The sequence below is a fragment of the Eleutherodactylus coqui genome, chromosome 13 (assembly GCF_035609145.1).
Source record: "Eleutherodactylus coqui strain aEleCoq1 chromosome 13, aEleCoq1.hap1, whole genome shotgun sequence".
NCBI classification, from domain to species: Eukaryota; Metazoa; Chordata; class Amphibia; order Anura; family Eleutherodactylidae; genus Eleutherodactylus; species Eleutherodactylus coqui.
In genome coordinates, this window is record NC_089849.1 from 111,784,341 (window position 1) to 111,803,912 (window position 19,572).

The following is a 19,572-nucleotide window of genomic DNA, read 5'->3' on the forward strand; positions in this document are numbered from 1 at the left end:
GAGGCGTCCGAGTAGCAGTTGGACAGGAAGAGGAGCCTGGCTGCCGCATTGAGGATGGATTGGAGGGAGTAGAGTCTGGTGCAGGGGAGGCCGATCAGCAACAAGTTGCAATAATCGAGCCGTGATCTATCTATCTATCTATCTATCTCATATCTATCTATCTATCTATCTATCTATCTATCTATCTATCTATCTATCTATCTATCTATCTAATATCTATCTATCTATCTATCTATCTATCTCATATCTATCTATCTAATATCTATCTATCTATCTATCTATCTAATATCTATCTATCTCTCTAGTTCAGGATGATCAAAATTTGGTAGCATTTCTGATTCCGATTGAAACAGCCTCCCGCCTAGCGACAAAATCCCGCTCATTCTTTCGCCACATGGCGCGCCTGTCAAGGTCATATGTGTTCATGTTGTGTGCTACTCCTCTTGCTTTTCAGCGACAGATGTTTGGGTTTAAAAAATGCAGTTTTGCTCATAAATTGTTCTAATACAGTGTATATTTTGTTTAAGGAGAGGTCAGGGAAAATCTAATCAGCAGATAGACTATCTAATTCAGGCAGCAAGCGGCTTAAGAGTGTGCGTCATTTGGCCCAGTCTCCATTTGTTCCTGTCCAGATTAAGGGACGGGTTACTGATGAGCTTACAGCTGAAATTACAAGTAAAAGAGGAAAAATGGTTTAGATCAGTAGCTGCAGCTGGGCTTTCATTTAGTGTCAAAACTGGATCAGAGGAGCAAAAGGTGAAATAAAGGGGACATATGATTTTCCTGTCTCCTTTCAAACTTCTAGTGAACCTGAGAACAAGCTGCACGGAGCTCTATTACGGAGCTCCAGTGCGAATGGTACCTAGTCAAAGTCACTGCGACAAAAACGGACACAGAGCTTAGACAACTCCTTAGGGCTGCTAGTTTTGGCCGTATTTGTTTTGCACACCTCACTGCCATGTATTCGCGCTATGGACGAGGGTTTTTTTTTCACAGACTTGTGCAGCATATTGCGCACCTCCCACAGACCACAAATGTGCACAAAAATAGGGCAGGGCATTAGAGCAAACCCACTGAAATCAATTGGTCCTACTCTCTGCGTATTGCATGCATTCATTTTACACGCCGCAAATACGCCAATGTGAAGGAGACCTTTAAATAGTACTACACACTGTGCCATCAAGTAGGTTCACACCAAGCCTTCAGAAGACGTTCTCATCAAACTGGAGTGGTGAAGGCCCCTGAATGAGGAAGACTATGATGGCATTGCTATTTTGCTTGTGTAATAAGCCCGATGTGCATTGCGTTGCACGGCATACTATGATATCCCAATATGTCACTGATACACAGGGACTACAGGTGTACCAAATATTAACTGACAGTTAATACATTTGCAGCGTCCGAGGAGCAGGCCCACAGCCGAAGGAGATAGTGGGGTAGATTTGGGCCTTGTCTCGGGGCTCTACCATCTCCTCTCCTGAGGGTAGCTCAGGTCCCAACCAAGTTACTGCTGGGGGAAATTTCACGGAAGTTACCCAAGATGTAGATTACCTTAAAAGTTCTGTCACTCGTGACGCCACCGTTCCTTCCTCCGCGGTGAATCAGGATGACGAAATAAGTGATCCACACACAGGGAAACGTTTAAGGAGCAATGCTGGGAATGGTCGGCAGTGCACTTTTACATGAATGATAACTGTACAGTCCAACAATGGCACAAACTCATGCCAGCAGGAAAATGGTGCAAAATACAAAGTAGTGCAAAAGTTACGAAATTACAGGATATCAGAAGAATCCACAGTCCACCTTATCTGCGGGGCTCTGTTCCAGGTACCAGCTCCTTCACTCTCGCCAGCTCTCCACCGGTCAGCACTCACATTTGGTAGGCAGGCACTTCACGCTACATGATGGTTCCACTCTCTCTCTTCTTCTCAATGGTTCAGGATACCACTAGCATCTCCTGGGTAAAGCAGGCTCAGAGAAGGCTGGGGATACCTTTCAGCTTCTTCCATTCCGGCCCTCACAGAACTGATGGCGTCTGTGTGGCTCACTTACAGAGGTCCAGACGCTACTCTCTCTTGCAAGACCAGAACAGAACTCCCTTGCACACACCTTGCAAACACATATACATAGCACGATCACATGACATACAGCAAGATACATTTTCCAGACATCTCACATGCCAGACAGTTAACCCATTCAGTGCTGCAACTATGCAATACACACCATATTCATTCAGCATAAAAAACACTGACAACACATAGGAACAAGACAAACGCATTCATACATTATGGAGGGGCCCTGTTAACTCCGGGCCACTACAGATTAAATGCATAGTTGGGTCAAACTTTATATGGACACTCAACACAACAGAAGCCTTTTAAGAAATGCATTTAAAATTAGCTGAAAATGTTAATTAAACATGTTAAGAGTTAAGTTAACATTTACTACATCTGATAAGCGATACCCAGGTTATATCAGCATAGTCCATATGACTATATGCAAGATTTGTTACTTAAACCAGCATGCTCCATATCACTATATACAGGGAAATACATCTCCTGTATATAGTGATATGGACCACGCTAGTATAACCTGGGTATCTCCTGTATATAATTATATATGTACAGCTGGTATAAATTATACATCTCCCTGTATATAGTGATATGGACCATGCTGGTATAACATGGGTATATCTGTATATAATTATATATGTATAGCTGCTATAAGTTATACATATCCTGTATATAGTGATGCTAGTAATTATTAGGAAATTATAGTACCAGTGTTTCTGGTGGCGCAATGCACCACACAGCTGTGCTACATGCACGTCTCACACACATACAGCTCTGCTACATGCACGCCACAAACAGAGCACTGCTACATACATTGTTCATCCCATACAACAGGGATCAGAAGCAGTACAGCACTGGAGATGAAGGACCTGTGAGGACATCACTGTCATGCTTCGCCCCTGATCACATGATGGTGGCGTCATCAAATTCCTTCATTGCAAGTGAGGGAGTTACATGGTCCACCCGTTTTCACATGACGGTAATGTCATCAAAGGTCCTGCATCATTGTGCAGATTACAGGCGGACTACGACCCCTGCAAACCCCCACGGCCTCAGTTGCTATGGAATACTACTGAACACCTAGCCGTGTGCGTGTAGGACCTGTGATGATGTCACCATCATTTGATCACGCACAAACCCACTTACCCACTCATTCACGCACGGTTAGACAGGTCATCGTTAGTAGTTTGATGGACCATGCTTGTATAACCTGGGTATCTCCTGTACATAATTATATATGTACAGCTGGTATATGTTATACATCTCCCTGTATATAGTGATATGGACCATGCTGGTATAACCTGGGTATCTCCTGTATATAATTATATATGCCCAGTTGGTGTAAGTTATACATCTCCCTGTATATAGTGATATGGAGCATGCTGGTATAACCTGGGGATCTCCTGTATAAAATTATATATGTCCGCACAGAAATGGAGCATGCTGCAATTTGTTTTCCTGACAGCAAAGCAAATCAATTCTGCGTGCTTTAATTAATTTGCGGCCGCCCATGTATCCCTATGGGCAGCTTGATTTGCGGGTCTCCCGCGTGGATTCCGCAAATCAAATCCACCTTACTATGGCCATTAGAAACGGTCTCCATTAAAGTCTATGATTTTTTTCTCTATGATCCCATTAGATCTAAAAAAAAAGTTGCGCTACAGGTGTAGCAGAGCTGAATGTGTGATTGAACTATTTCTATCATTCAGACTACTAACTCAAAGAATTAAAGGGGTTCTTAAAGATTAGAAAAGATATTGTTGCTTTTCCCCCTGGAACAGCGTAACTCCAATCTAAATGGTTTAGCAGCTTGACACGAATGGAGCGGAGCTGCGATGCCATAAACAATTTACGGACGGGCGTGGCACTGTTTTTCTAAGATAATGTATATGGGAAAATATGAAATATCAGAATAGGCTGTGCCAAATGGCAAACTCAGCTCTGCTATTTTAATATGTGCGACAATGATTTTAAAACTGATTTTAAGTGAGATTCTCCCTTAAGAAGTCTCTTGGCATATACAGTAGAGCGGAGGGTCATGCCCCCTCACCCGGGCATCATTTCTACATAATCTTCCTGAGTCATTTGATGTTGGATTGCGTACACGGCTGCCCGTGTGTTCAAACTTCAGGAACATTTTGCTATGGAATAAACAGATGTTTTCTTCATATCTTCTTGAGAACCAGTGAATCTGTCTTAGTTATTCCTTCTTTAACGTTGTGTGATGAATATAGACTCAGAGTTCTGGTTCTCATGATCAAATGGAATAACATAAAAGTATCAAAAACTTCTATGGTGCAACTCTCCTCCATAACCACAAATTATCCCATTGAGACTACATCACTGCTTTATGACCAGACTACATTTCTAATGGCCTGGACTGCTGTCCGTGTGCCCTCCAATGCCAATTGTGTCCAGGCCTCTTGGACCCAACTGGCACTCGCAGATAGCGTGCCAGAGGTCTTAAACTATTTCTTTCTCAAGGCAACAGCAAGCTGGTTGCCATCCAATAAGGCCACAAAAAGTTGATAAAAAGACTACTATTGAAGTGTAAAGGCCCATTTACATGCAATGATTATCAATCAAAACGTCCGCAGATGAGCACTAATCGTTGCATGTAAACGTGGCCATGGTGCACTTTTTGGCTGAACGATGATTTTAAGGTGCACTTAAAATTCCTTGTTCAGCTGCAGCTGGTGCCAGGAGATTGCATTGTATTCTGCTGGCAGCTCACTCAAGAACAATGCAGCTGTGTACAGAGCCAAGCCCACATGCTGGGCTCTGCAAACAGCTCCCGGAGGCCCTTTTACAGGCAAATGGAGCTGATAAAGTGTTAATGGACATTAGTGTCTATTAACACTTTATGCAAAATGATCAATTAAACTTTCAATCGTTTGAAAGATTATCTTTGCATGTAAATGGGCCTTTACAGTGGAAGCACAGAGTACAAAGCAACATGAATTTCCATGGTGGAGCAGTTGCCAGAAGAAGAGACTGGTGAATGTATGGAGCTATTGATTGTGATTGATAAGTGTGGTGGGCAGAAGGTGATGAGTTCAGTTTTCTCCATGTTAAGTTTTAGGAAGCAGGAAGGTAAGGAGGAGGATATAGCCGATGGACACTTTGGGATTCTGGATAGAAGAGAGGTAACATTTGGACCAGAGAGATAGACTTGATGGTCATCTACATAAAGGTGGTAATGGAAGCCATGGGTTTCTATGAGCCCTCCTAAAACAAAGGTGTAGACGGAGAAGAGTAGAGGGCTAAGGACAGAGCCTTGGAGGACACCAACAGAGAGAGGATGAGGTCGTAATGTATGATTGAGAGATACTAAACGTTTGGTCAGTGAGGTAACATGGTTAATGTGAAACATGGGTCTCTGTGAAGAAAAGAGTTTTCTAAGCATGCGTAACACTGTAAATGTTAGAAGAAGACATAATGGTGCAAGCAGTGAATTCCACAGAGTACTTTATCTGTGGAGAACATTTAGTAGTACTGGAGAAATCCTGCAGCTGAGACTGACATATACATAGTCTGCTGGGGAGAGGAGAAGAAATATGGATGAAATTCAACTCAATACGAGGGGCTGCTGATAAGTCTTTGGCTTTGTGTTCTTTTTTTGTTTCTATGGTAACGAATGTTACATCACATGAAAGCCTTATGTGTCTAATATATGTTATCGTGATCTCGGCACGCGGGAAAACAAAATGGCGGAGTCTAAGGTGATATTCACAGCAAATGAGAGCAGAGGAGTGATAAAATTCTTGTTTCTGCAGGGAAAGTCTGCGAAGGATATTGATGGTGATATGACGCAGACATTGGGGGATCAATGCCCTTCATATTCTACAGTTATGGACTGGGGTGCCAAATTTAAAACGGGCCACTTCAGCACCAATGATGAGGAACGTCCTGGACGACCGAGAGAGGTTGTTGTTCTGGAGATCGTCGAAGCTGCGCACAACCTCATACTGGAGAATCGGCCAATTTCAGCTAAAGGAATAGCAGACATCATGGGGATTTCTCGTGAAAGTGTTTGTGTCATTATTCATGAACATTTGAACATGAAGAAGCTATCTGTAAAGTGGGTCCCCAAATGTTTGACAACAGATCAGAAAAGCATGCAAGTGAAAACTTCCCAGTCCATTTGTCAGTGTTTCCGGACTGATAAGAACTTCCTGGATCGACAGGTCACTATGGATGAGACCTGGATTAATTTGTATGACCCTGAAACCAATAAGCAGTCAAAAGAGTGGAGGCACAGTGGTTCTCCTCAGCCAAAGAAGTTCAGCCACTAAGGTGATGGCGTCTCTGTTCTGGGATAAGGAGGGTGTGCTGCTAGTGGACTACCTTCAAAATGGTTCCACCATCAATGCAAGGTATTACATTGAACTTTTGGACCAATTGAAGGCAGCCCTGAAGGCCAAAAGGCGCGACAAGCTGTCCAAAGGAATCTGCTTCCTGCAATACAACGCCTCCGCTCACACTGCACAAGCGACCACGGCAAAACTGGTGGAACTAGGCTTCCAGCTGGTTGACCACCCACCTTATTCACCAGATCTAGCGCCCTCCGACTATCATCTGTTTCCAAACCTGAAGAAACACCTCAAGGGGACCAAATTTCACACAATTTCTGATGCCATGGCTGCTACGGATGACTGGTTTGAGGCACAACCGAAATCCTTCTTTTTGCAAAGCTTACAGAACTTGGAATACCGATGTAAGAAATGTGTTGGCATCAGTAGATAGTATGTGGAAGAAATGTAAAGTTTTATCTTCCTATCTCATTTCTTTTTGGGTAAAGCCAAAGACTTACCAGCAGCCTCTCGTATTAAGTAGTTTACATTACAGGAAATCATATCGCATCTCTCTCAAACATTCAGATACAAATCAACTTAAAGGAGTTTTTCCATTACAACAAAACTCTGTCCACCCATAGGGCCCGGCCAAAAATAAAAAAGAGTGCATACTTACCTGTCCTGGAGCCCTGGGATGCAGCTGAGAGCCGTGGCCGGTAGCAGTGGTGACTTCTAGGTAGATAGCTCGGCAGAGGTCAGGTATTCGCTGCGGCCAATTAGAGGCTGCAACATCACCGTACATACTTACCAGCAGTATATATGGGGATGCTGGGGTCTCTAAATGACCGCAGTGGACACCTGACCTCCACCAGGCCATTTACCCGGAAGTCGCTGCCAATACCAGCAGTGGCTCTCAGCTGTGTCCCGGGGCTCCTGGACAGCTGAATATGCCCTCTTTTGTCATTTAGGCCGGGCCCAACGGGTGGATGGGACTTTGTTGTAATGACAAAACGCCTTTAATGTTTTGCAACAAAATATCTAATTAAGTTCCACAACAACAACAAAAATACAATGAGTAAATCGAATATAGGAGGAAACCGCATCTCATTGATTATGGGAATATTTTGGGATATTGTACGTTTCCTAATGTAGGTCAATGTAATTCTGTCTTTCAATCAAAACATGTACAATCCAAGAGTGTATGTACTTTGGACACAGCATCATCATAAAAGTTGCTGTTGGGCCTGTAGAGAAGAGGGCCCATCTGAAGTTGTCCATGCCCTTCTTTTCCATAACCTGCTCTGGACTCTGAAGCTCCTGGGCCCCATTCTCCATGTGTGATTTATAATGCTGGTGTCTTCCTATGTAGCAGAGGGGTCTTTGCTCCTTCAGGCACCGGGGGGTGGGTATGACTACAATCTGTGCACCTCCTATTTGCTACACGCCGGTCCAGACTGCTATATGACCAAAAAAGGACAAGGGACCCAAGGGTCAAAAAAATAGCATTTTCTTCTTTCCGAGGTTCCAGGGGACAAGGGGCAAGTGCTGCATATGATCTTGACTGTATATTGGTATGAGCCAGTCCCAGTCGTGCACCTCAACTTGTCCGTGCATAGCAAGCGCCAGTAGTGTAATTAGTCTTCATAGGGACTATACTGTATTCTAATAGTCCCACGATGCATATAAGTATTGCATATCTGTTTTCTCTTGCCGCCTGCAGTATAACATATATCAGTGACGCAGTACATGGTGGTGTGGTTGAGGATTTGTCAGGATTTATCAGTAATCCTTCTCTATCAGCTAAATAAAACTAAATCCTTTCTTCTTAGAAAGACAATGGCATTTCATTTTTTCTACAGAAAATTGGCACAATATGCGTTGATAGTGTAATATGGTCTGTGGCATGCAAGCAAACCTCATGTCACATAGCCAAGGCCAGAAGGATTCTTCATTATGGACTTTAAGGGGGTCAATATGAGATATTCTGGGATACTCTGGGAACTGGTGATCGTACACTGAAACATGGAATGAATATAATATGTGTGTAATATTTATTTTGAGCTCAAATTTGCAGAACACATCATGGAAAATATTAAAGTTTGATTTTGATTAAAAATGAGGATTCTCAACAGGAAAGGAAAGAGGTGCAACTTATTAAAAGTAACCAATCCGCTCATCATCAATTCTTGACCAAATATATGACAATGGTAAACAGATTGGTGGACTTAGGAATCACCACTAGTTTTATTTTCAACCCAATGATAGCAGATAGCAAGATGCCTGCCTGTAAAGTATAACTGGGGCTCAAGTATCAAACTGTATATGATAGAAAATGGTGCAAATTGAGAAAACAGAACTTCACGCCGTTGACCAGGGGCGTAACTATAGAGGATGCAGGGAATGCGGTTGCACCTGGGCCTAGGAGCCTTAGGGGGCCCATAAGGCCTCTGTTCTCCATATAGGGAGCCCAGTACTATGAATAAAGCATTATAGTTGGGGGCCCTGTTACAAGTTTTTCCATTGGGGCCCAGAAGCTTCAAGTTATGTCTCTGTGCAGCATAGTTTAGGTATGGGTACGGGTACAGATACAGATAGAGGGGGGGGGGGGGCAGCTCACGTTTTGCATCAGGGCCCCATAGCTTTTAGTTATGCCCCTGCTGTTGACCATAAATCATTGTGATTGTTGGAGACAGCTTGTAATATGTGCCCCATATGAGAGGGTTTTGTGCACATGGAAAAACAGGCTGGACACGTTTTATTTGTCATGGGTTTTATTCCACTCTATAATATAAAAACAGAACAGCCTTTGAGAAAGAGAATGCGTTGAGGTCCGGGAAACTTGACCACGTTGGAGTTCTCACCAGAGTCCGTCCATGCCTGAGCAACCATTCTGTTTAACCAAAGTTCCTCCATGGGTTCCAGAGGGCCCCTGTCTACTTTGCGGAATACCACAACTGCAGGCTGAGGCTGCACCAAACGCCCCATACTTGCTCCACAGCAAGTATGGGTAGTAGGTCCAAGCTGTAGCTAGTCATTACCTCTGCTTGACAGACTTAGCACTCCATGGCCATTAGTTAAGCACTGCCTGGTCAATTTGCCTTCCCAGGATCAGCCTAATATGGTGATATACAAATTGTTGAAAAGGCTGTTGTGGCAAAAAACACCCAATGTTATCTTGGAACCACAAGTAAACACGTCAACCATCAGTCCACCTTGAGGGCACACAAGACAAGGCCCCATGCTAGCTCACCACAGGGCCAGAGGGAGCAGCTGGGGATTCAGTCTCCTCATGGGTTCAGTTTAGCGGGAACATTTTGTAGGGCGCTTTTCGACACAACGATTATTGTTCAAAAAATCATTCAAATGAGCGAACGTGACCGATAATCGTTCCATCTAAACACAAGCCAACGTTGAATCATTCGCTATTTGTTCGTCATTCATTCTATGAAGGCATAAAAATCACCGTTGGCTCGTTCACTTATAGTTCAATTTAAACATTTCTTTGGCTTATACAGGCACTGAACGGTTTTGAATGATTCTCATTTGAACGAACCAACGCTGCATGAGATCGAACAAGTCAGCGGTGACGTCACTTGCTCATTTACTCGTTCTAACGAGAATCGGCTCATCTACAAGGATCCTACACTATCATTAGATAGCAATGGTGTCTAAGATTAGAGCTTATCTCCAGGGGCATACCTAAAGGCTAAGGTGCCCGCCTGCAAAAGTTCAGTTGGGTCCCCCCCTCCATCTGTACCCGTACCTATACCTAAACCGTGCTAATTTACAAACATGATGTAGCCCCTTGGCGTAAGCCTTCTCATTATGACTCCTTTCCTTGACTACGTAAGAATCTGTTGGTAATGTCTTAGGCCGCTTTTACACAGCCACGAAAATTGTGCGAGATTCATGCGTTGCAGGATGCACAAATCGCACATGCATATGAACCCCATTGTTTTGATACACAGGAGCGATGTTTTGGTTTTTCTCTGCATCACACGAGAATATGATGATGTGATGCTAGCTGGTTGTAACACAACAACCCCTCACGTCCATGGGCACAGCACACGTTGGCGGGTGTGATATGGGGCATAGTTTCATGACCCAATATCAGACTCACTCATGTGAAATTAGCCTAAGGCCGGCTGCACACGGCTGGATCTGCATTGCGGAATATGGAGCGGGCATCTGCCTACGGATTCTGCAGCATGTACCGCCCATAGCATGCTATGGAAAAGCGTTTTTTCCTCTGCATGACCAGAAAGCAATTGCGGTTTTCCGCTCACGGAGGAAAAATCACAGCATGCTGTATTTTAGTGCAGATTCTGCAGGGACGGCCTCCGTTGAACCCAATGCAAGCCGTGCGACCCGCTGCCCTGACATTGCGGAAAAGTCGCAGGCACCCGCATCATCTCCTAGCGACGGCGCTGGAAAGTCAGTGATTAAAAGAAAAAAACTGTACTGCGCATGTCTGACGGCTCGCCTTGTGGACCATTCGCAGTACAGAAAAAAGAAATTACAGCTACGCGCGGATGCCAGCGGGGCAGAATCCGACCCATTTTGTGTGCAGCCGACCTAAGACTGTGTTTATGGATTTTGTTGCATTTTTGAACCACAATTAAAGTCATATCCAAAAACCGCATGCACCATTATAAGCCGCACGTGGATTCAATCAATATATGCGGTTTTTAAACTGCATGCAGGTTTCTGATGGGCTTTTCAGTTGTGTGCAAAGTGTTCAAATATACAGTATATACCCAGGTTATACCAGCTGTACATATATAATTATATACAGTATATACCCAGGTTATACCAGCTGTACATATATAATTATATACAGTATATACCCAGGCTATACGAGCTGTACATATATAATTATATAGTGTATATACCCAGGAGATCTCCTGGTTACACCAGCATGGTACATACAGGAGATGTATAAGTATATACATCTCCTGTATACAGTGATATCGGCCATGCTGGTGTAAGGCCAGTCTCACATCTGCGTCAGGACCTCTGGCCGGAGATTCCATCACCAAATATGGAGTCCTTCTGGCGCTATTCGGTTCTGTCCACAGACGGATCGCTCGTCCTCAGGGATTCCCCTTTCCTGCTCCCCAAATGGAACAGGAAAGCGGAATTCCCCAGGGCAGATGTTAAACCCACCAAAATTGGATATCTTCTGTATATATTTATACATGTACAGCTGATATAAGTTATACATTCTATATATAGTAATATAAAGCATGCTGATATAAACTGAGCAAGGTTACACCAGCATGGTCTATATCACTATATACAGGCTGTAGAGCTTCTACCAGATGTATATATATAATTATATACAGGAGATACACAGGTTACACCAGCATGGTACATATCACTATATACAGGATGTATATCCCCCTATATCCCTGTATATAGTGGTATGTCCCATGCTGGTGTAACCTGTGTATCTCCTGTATATAATTATATATATATACAGCTGGTATAACTTATACCAGCTATACATGTGTAATTACAATTCCTCCTCTACTCACCTCTGCAGCAGTCTCTGGGCAGCCTGTAATGGAAAGTCCCATCCTTCGATCACATGACCAGGCTCTGGTCATGTGATCTGCAGCCACAGGTCCTCCTGCAGGTCCTGTGCATCCAGCGCTCCGGTGGTAAGTAGAGCCGCACTAGCCCCTCCCCCTGGTAATCGCTGGTTGTCAGAGACTGATAGACTGCAGCTGTGACCATTCACAGCTGCAGCCTATCAGTGGGAGGGCCGCGCCGTGGGAGTCTGCAGCCTGTAATTGGCTTCCGACTCCACGTGTAACAGCCCTCCCATCTGCTCTTGCCGGCCTGCGGCGCTGCCTCCCATCTCTCTCCTCTCCCTTCTCAGCCATCATGCGGCCGACAGCGTCGGTAATACATGCACTGTGCATATTGAATATGGCGGGGCCCCGGGGCCCCTGGGCCCCCTCAGCGCAAGGGCCTGGTCACCGTCACGACCCCTGCTTCCCCTCACCGTACGCCAGTGCTTATCTCCATTCCTACCAGCTGGAGCAACTGCTTGCAACCAGCCCAGTAGGACCGCTCAAACAGTTCACTTCCTGCAGTCTGCACCGCATGTCTCCAACTTCCAGCTCCACGTTATTGCGCTCATCACTCCCTAGACTGGAACCAACTACAGTACAGTAAAGAAGTTGCAAATAAAGAAAATGGAAAAATACCTCTGCAGCACCACCGGCCCACTCACCCCCTAGGTGTCTCCACACACTTTTTGAGTGCTCTCTTTAAGGAGACATGACACTCCTCCTGACCCACATCATAGGCCTCTCACAAGTTAGTTAGTTATCACGCTTGGACAACGATGGTCCGTAGTGCCGATCTAGAATGACCACGACCGAGAGCATTGTTCCATTCAGTGCAGATGTCGGAGGAGGTACCGTTGCCTATCTGTTGCACACATGAGCGCCGCGGACAACGAGGAGGCTTCCGCAATCCGGCAGGGGGTCGTCTCTTCATTTTCCTAGCAATTGTTGTGGTTTGAGCACTGTGGACTGGGGCAGCTTCTGACAAGCGTGCAACATGACCAAAAAGTGCGAGTCGGCTCCTTGTTATTGTTTCTGTGGTTGACTCAAGCCCCGTGCAAGCCTGTATCTCGCTGTTTCTGATGAAGTCGAACCAATGAACACGGAGAATCTGGTGCTGGCATTGCATGTGAAAGGACTCCAGACGCTAAGCCAGAAACCTACTGCACACTGATGAGGAGCAAACACCCCAAAACAATTGTCTGTGTATGGGCTCTGGCTTGTTTTCTATTCCCTATCATTGTTAAGACCAATTAGAGGCGGTACTCAGCTGTCATTTAATGAGAGAAGAGAGGACGGCTCTTCTAGGTGAGTTAAGCAGTTTTTTCTACTTTTTTTTTACAGCGTGCTATGATTTTCAGGGAAGGGCTTATATTTCAAGCCCTTCCCTGAAAATCATCGCTGCAAACCCACTGTTTTCAATGGGGCTGCAGCAGTGCCGGCCCCATTGAAAGAAATGGGATAGCTTCACGAGCTTCTGCCACAGCTGTGACAGAGGATTCCTTCATCCCCACGGGGGTGAAGGAATCCCCTGCCATAGCTGTCACAGCTGTGTCAGGGGAGCGCAATGTTTTCCCTATGTTTTCAATGGGGCTAGTGCTGCTGCCGCTGGCCCCATTGAAAACAATGGGCAATATCACCCATTCTTCTTTGCGATGCGAGATTACATTGAAAACATCACAAATGGGAATGAAACCATTGAAAATCATTGGTTTCATTATCATGCGTTTTCACTCACTCTAGCATCGCAGGGAAGTCAGATTGCCAGTGGGTGTTCACCCTAAGGGCGCCCACCCACTGGCGATTTTTTTTTCTTTGCGTTTTGCGTTTTTTCTCAAGAGCAATTAGAATTGAATGTACTCCTGTCCACTGGCGTTTTTTTTTGCGTTGCGTTGCGTTTTTTAACATAGGAACTGTCAGTTGCATATGTGTCCTTATTTTTCTCCTAATGCACCCATGAAAGTCAATGGAAATTAATGGAAAAGCCGCGAAAATGCCGCGAAAACGCGGCGTTTTTCACGCACGAAAATCGCAAACGCCAGTGGGTGGGCGCCCTAAGGCACAATAAAAGTTAGTTGGAAAGTTTATAGCACTGTTCGATATCACCGTTTGAAAGTATCATTTGGCTAGTCAGTGGCAATTTTTGGGGGGGTTCTTTATGGCTCTTATGCTGACACTATATGTTTTTTGAAGAAAGTACAATGCAAAGAGGAGGCGACGGCATTAAATGTAACCCTAATGGTCTCCTATTCCTATTTTCTTGGTGTGTGTTTCATGCTTGCTGCATTGCTTCCCCGGCCTTTTGCTTCCTCGGCTGTGATAGCCATACCACAGAGTAACTATAGAATACAATGCTATTAGACTGGTCTGCAATAATACATTTCAGCAATAATGGAGAAAGTGTTAATAACTATTTACAGAGAGGATACAAAGAGCTGGGACCGAGTCATGTCGTTCTGAAAGGAGAGGAAGAGGTCAATGTGGGGACCAGGAAACACTTGACATAAAGGACCATAAATATTTTATGAAGTCAGAAGTTTCATTTTATTCAGGAAGCTATTAAATGGAATCATGAGGTGCACACCATGTGCCCGAGGCCCCCGGGAGATGACAAGCTGTCATTTTCACCCTTTATATACAAGGATTTGGAATGTAGAATAAATAAAAGTGACAGTAATTAAAGTGATCTCGACCCCGGGCTTCCTTGCTGACTGATACATTGTTGTTTATATAGTATGATGTCCATTAATACTACATCACTTTTAGCTTGTTTTCAGTTCAAAACATTACACTTGATTGGGTAAATATATGATTGGGGTATATTATACTACAGATAGGCGGAGGTATTATGTGAAGCTCTGGTGCCCCAATATAAAGTCCACCTATCATTTGCCATTGCTAATACTAGCATCTCTTATATAGCAGAGGGTCCTTTAAATTCTGGAATCATGCATTTTTTATATAAAATCTGTCAAATAACTGATCCTGAGACCCTCTGGACGTCTGCTATGTATATTGTAGTCACTTCCAAGCAACAAAGCTTACTGTCTGATATATATTAGACACCATCTTGATTTTTAGATTTTTCTCCCAGCTTTGTCTTTCTTTGCGCAGTGCTAGCAATTCCATGACATATCAGCACAGCATCACATGACCATGAGTTAGAGTCAGTACCATCTCTGCCTGCTGGGAGAACAGTATGATTATCATTACCTTCTATAGCAGGGGTTCACAGCTCCGGTCCTCAAGGGAGCCCAAGCAGTCATATTTTCTGGATTTCCTCAGTGATGCACAGGTGATGTAATTATTGCCTTAGACATTGCCACAGGTGTTCTCATAAGATATCCTGAACACATGATCTGTTGGGGCCCTTGAGGACTGGAGTTGTGCACCTCTGCTCTATAGTGGAATAAATAAGCTGAAGGTCATATGTATACAGTCAGGATAATGAACAATGAACAACTTCATTATAACTGTGTGGCAAGAACCTCTAATCATTAGCAGTAATGGGATCGGAGTTGCTTTCCCCCCTTGTGAAGAGCCTGTGTGGTATAGCTCATGCAGTTTCATCATACAGGAAACCATGGTGACTGAGATTTAAGGAGTCACACACAAGTAATTCTTGGTTGTCACAATGAGGTCACATGACCCCCCCCCCCCCCCCCCCCCCAAGAGAAGGATTCCAGGAGCCAAATTTTCATATAGAAAAAAAAAACTAAAGGATGTAATAATACTTGACTAATATGGACGGCCGCATTTAGAATTCATGCTGTCTTGGCACTCTTAGTGCTCATGCCCCTATTAAAAAGTCAAGCTAAGGCTGCTGCCCATATACCTTAGATACCTGTTGGGCAAATACTTGTTAGACAACAGCTATCACTCCCAATTTCTCTACATGCCCGCTCGGCCAAGTGCCAGGGGTTTTATTGGGGAAACGAATCAAGTTACTACCAGAGACCTCTAGTAGAGGCTTAGGGCCCTTTTACACGTCCCGATCATCGTTCAGATTCTTGTTAATGTCAGCAGCAACTGAACAACAAGCAATAATTTGTTTGTCATTCAATTTCTGCAGGCATAAAAATTAAATAACAATCGGCCCATGTAAACAGGATGTCATTCATATATGAACGATGGCCTATTTACCACAAATGGAGATAGCCGGGCAGAAGATTGTCCCAGCTGCTTCACCTCTATTCACTGAGCTCTCTTCTCTCCTTTGTGAAAGCACAGGATTGATTATTACTTGGATTGTTAAAAAAGGATCCATCAAAAGCAGCATTTAGTAGACATACAGTTGTGTCCCCTTTCATGTAGTAAGCTCTACCTACATAAAAACAACACTGGGCCCAGTGTTCAACATTGTTAGAAATGACCTTGAGGAGGGAATTGATGGGAAACTGATCAAATTTGCCGACGACACAAAGCTAGGAGGGCTAGCTAACACTAGGGAAGAGAGGGAGAGTATTCAAAAAGATCTAGAAACGCTTGCACAGTGGGCAGCGACTAACAGAATGGTATTTAACAAGGAGAGATACAAAGTCCTACATCTGGGCAAGAAAAATGAAGGAAGCACATACAGAATGGGAGGAATTGGGCTAAGCAGCACATGTGAAAAACACTTGGGTATACTAATAGATCATAGACTGAACATGAGTCAACAATGTGATGCAGCAGCCACAAAAAGGCAAACAGAATTCTTGGATGTATTAAGAGAAGCACAGAGTCTAGATCATGTGAGGTCATTATCCCCCTCTACTCTTCATTAGTCAGACCTCATCTGGAATACTGGGTCCAGTTCTGGGCACCCCACTTTAAAAAAGACATAGACAAATTGGAGCAAGTTCAGAAAAGAGTTACCAAGATGGTGAGCAGTCTGCAAATCATGTCCTATGAGGAACGGTTAAAGGATCTGGGAATGTTTAGCTTGCAGAAGAGAAGGCTGAGAGGAGACTTAATGGCTGTCTACAAATATCTGAAGGGCTGTCACAATGTAGAAGGATCAGCCCTATTCTCATTTGTACAAGGAAAGACTAGAAGCAATGGGATGAAACTGAAAGGGAGGAGACACAAATTAGATATTAGACAGTGAGGGTGATCAATGAGTGGAACAAGTTACCACAGGAGGTGGTGATTCTCCTTCGATGGAAGTCTTCAAACAAAGGCTGGATACATATCTGTCTGGGATGATTTAGTGATCCTGCACTGAGCAGGGGGTTGGACCTGATGACCCTGGAGGTGTCTTCCAATCATTCCATGGTTCTATGACAAAAGAGGACATGCATGTTAAAAACCTTATAAATAACAGATTTTGAAAATATAGCCCAAACATCTGAGCGTTTCACACAACAATATGCTTTTACATACTTGTAGTAGCACACATAACATCGCATCTTACCAACACACCGAGACGGTTTTACAGTATAGCCACACCTGGTGCATACTGTATTACTGTATAATCAGTGTAGATAAGAGTTAACCCCTTAGAGACGAAGCCTGTTTGCGCCTTAGTGACGGAGCCAAATTTTGGAAATCTGACATGCGTCGTTCAACGTAGCATAACTCCGAAAAAGCTTTACATATCCAAGTGATTCTGACATTGTTTTTTCGCCACATGTTGTACTTCATTTTGGTTGTAAAAAGAGACCAATATAATTTGTGTATATTTATTAAAAGCGCCAAAATTGGGAAAAAGTTTGAATTTTTTTTCATTTTTTCACATTTTCAACTGTAATATCTCAAATATGTCCAAACATACAGTACACATTTTTGATAAGATATATATTTCCATCTGTTTACTTTATTCTGAATGCACATTTGAAAAACTCGTTTTTTTTAACCATTTAGGAGACGTACAAATGTAACATTACTTTTCAGCATTTTGAGGAACACTTTGTTTTCCTGTACCAAGCCAAGTTTGCAAAGGCTCATGAGTGTCAGAATAATAGAAACCTGCCCAAATGACCCCATTTTAAAAACTACACCCCTTAATGTATTCACTGAGGGGGGTCATGAGTATTTTGACCCCACCATTTTTTTCAGGAATTAATTAAATTTAGAGGGGAAAAAATAAAATTTCATATTTTTGCAAATATGTCATTTTAAAGACATATTGTTTTCCTATAGTGCCCATGAAAATAAGGATTTACACCCCAAAATGGATACCCCCATTTCTCCCGTGTTCAGAAACATACCCATTGTGGACCTAATCTTATGTCTGGATGCACAACGGGACCCAAAATGAAAGGAGTAGTCGGTGTCTTTCAGAACATAAATTTTGCTTGAAGGCGTTTTAGGCCCCATAGCACTTTTGTAGAGCTCTTGAGCGGCCAAAACCATAGGGAACCCCCACAAATGACCCCATTTTGAAAACTGGACCCCTTAATGAATTTATCTAGGGGTGTACTGCTCATTTTGACCCCACAATCTTTGAATGAATTCTAGCAAAGCAAAAGGAAAAAATTGTGATTTTCGTTTTTTTTTGTCAATTCTGTCATTTTAAAAACAGCTTTTTTTGTACAGCACACACATGAATGAAGCCTTGCACCCCAAAATGGATACCCCTGTTTCTCCCGTGTTCAGTGACATACCCATTATGGCCCTAATCTTATGTCTGGATGCACAACGGGGCCCAAAATGAAAGGAGTAGTCGGTGGTTTTCAGAACATAAATTTTCCTTGAAGGCGTTTTAGGCCCCATAGCACTTTTGTAGAGCTCTTGAGCGGCCAAAACCATAGAGAACCCCCACAAATGACCCCATTTTGAAAACTAGACCCCTTAACGAATTTATCTAGGGGTGTACTGCCTATTTTGACCCCACCGTTTTTGAATGAATTCAAGCAAAGAAAAGGGAAAAAAATGTGATTTTCGTTTTATTGGCAATTCAATCATTTTAAAAATTGCTTTTTTTGTACAGCACACACATGAATGAATACCTGCACCCCAAAATGGATACCCCTATTTGTCCCGTGTTCAGAGACATACCCATTGTGGCCCTAATCTTTTGTCTGGATGCACACAGGGCCCAAAATGAAAGGAGTAGTCGGTGGCTTTCAGAACTGAAATTTAGCATGAAGGTGATTTAGGCCCCATTGCCCACTTGTAGAGCCCTTGAGCGGCCAAAACGGCAGCGAACCCCAACAAATGACCCCATTTTGAAAACTAGACCCCCTAATGAATTTATCTAGGGGTGTACTGTGTATTTTTACACTACAATTTTTGAATAAATCTAAGCAAAGCAGTAGGAAAAAATTACAATTTTCATTTTTTTGGCCGTTGTATCAATTTAAAAACTGGTTTTTTTGTGCAGCACACATAGGAATGAAGACTTTCACCCCAAAATGGATACCCCTGTTTGTCCCGTGTTCAGGAACATACCCATTGTGGCCCTAATCTACTTAAAGGACACATGACTAGGCCTATAATGGAAGGAGCACCCGTTGGATTTCAGGGTACAACGGAATAAATTCCAGGCCCCATTGCCCACTTATAGAGCAATTGAGCATCCAAAACGATAAAGAACCCCCTCAAATGACCCCATTTTAAAAACTAACGAATTTCATTTTTTTGGCAATTTTCTCAATTTAAAAACTGTTTTTTTGTACAGCACACATAGGAATGAAGACGTTCACC

General features: G+C 43.4%; 1 long non-coding RNA gene across 1 annotated transcript in view; it reads right to left on the reverse strand.

The window, feature by feature from the left end:
* LOC136588517 (uncharacterized) overlaps positions 1–19,572 on the reverse strand; it is a 278,877-nt gene that overhangs the window by 214,999 nt on the left and 44,306 nt on the right. Inside the window, exon 3 of the long non-coding RNA XR_010787585.1 lies at positions 17,060–17,202. This is a non-coding gene — a long non-coding RNA (uncharacterized lncRNA). The remainder of the gene's footprint in view (positions 1–17,059; positions 17,203–19,572) is intronic.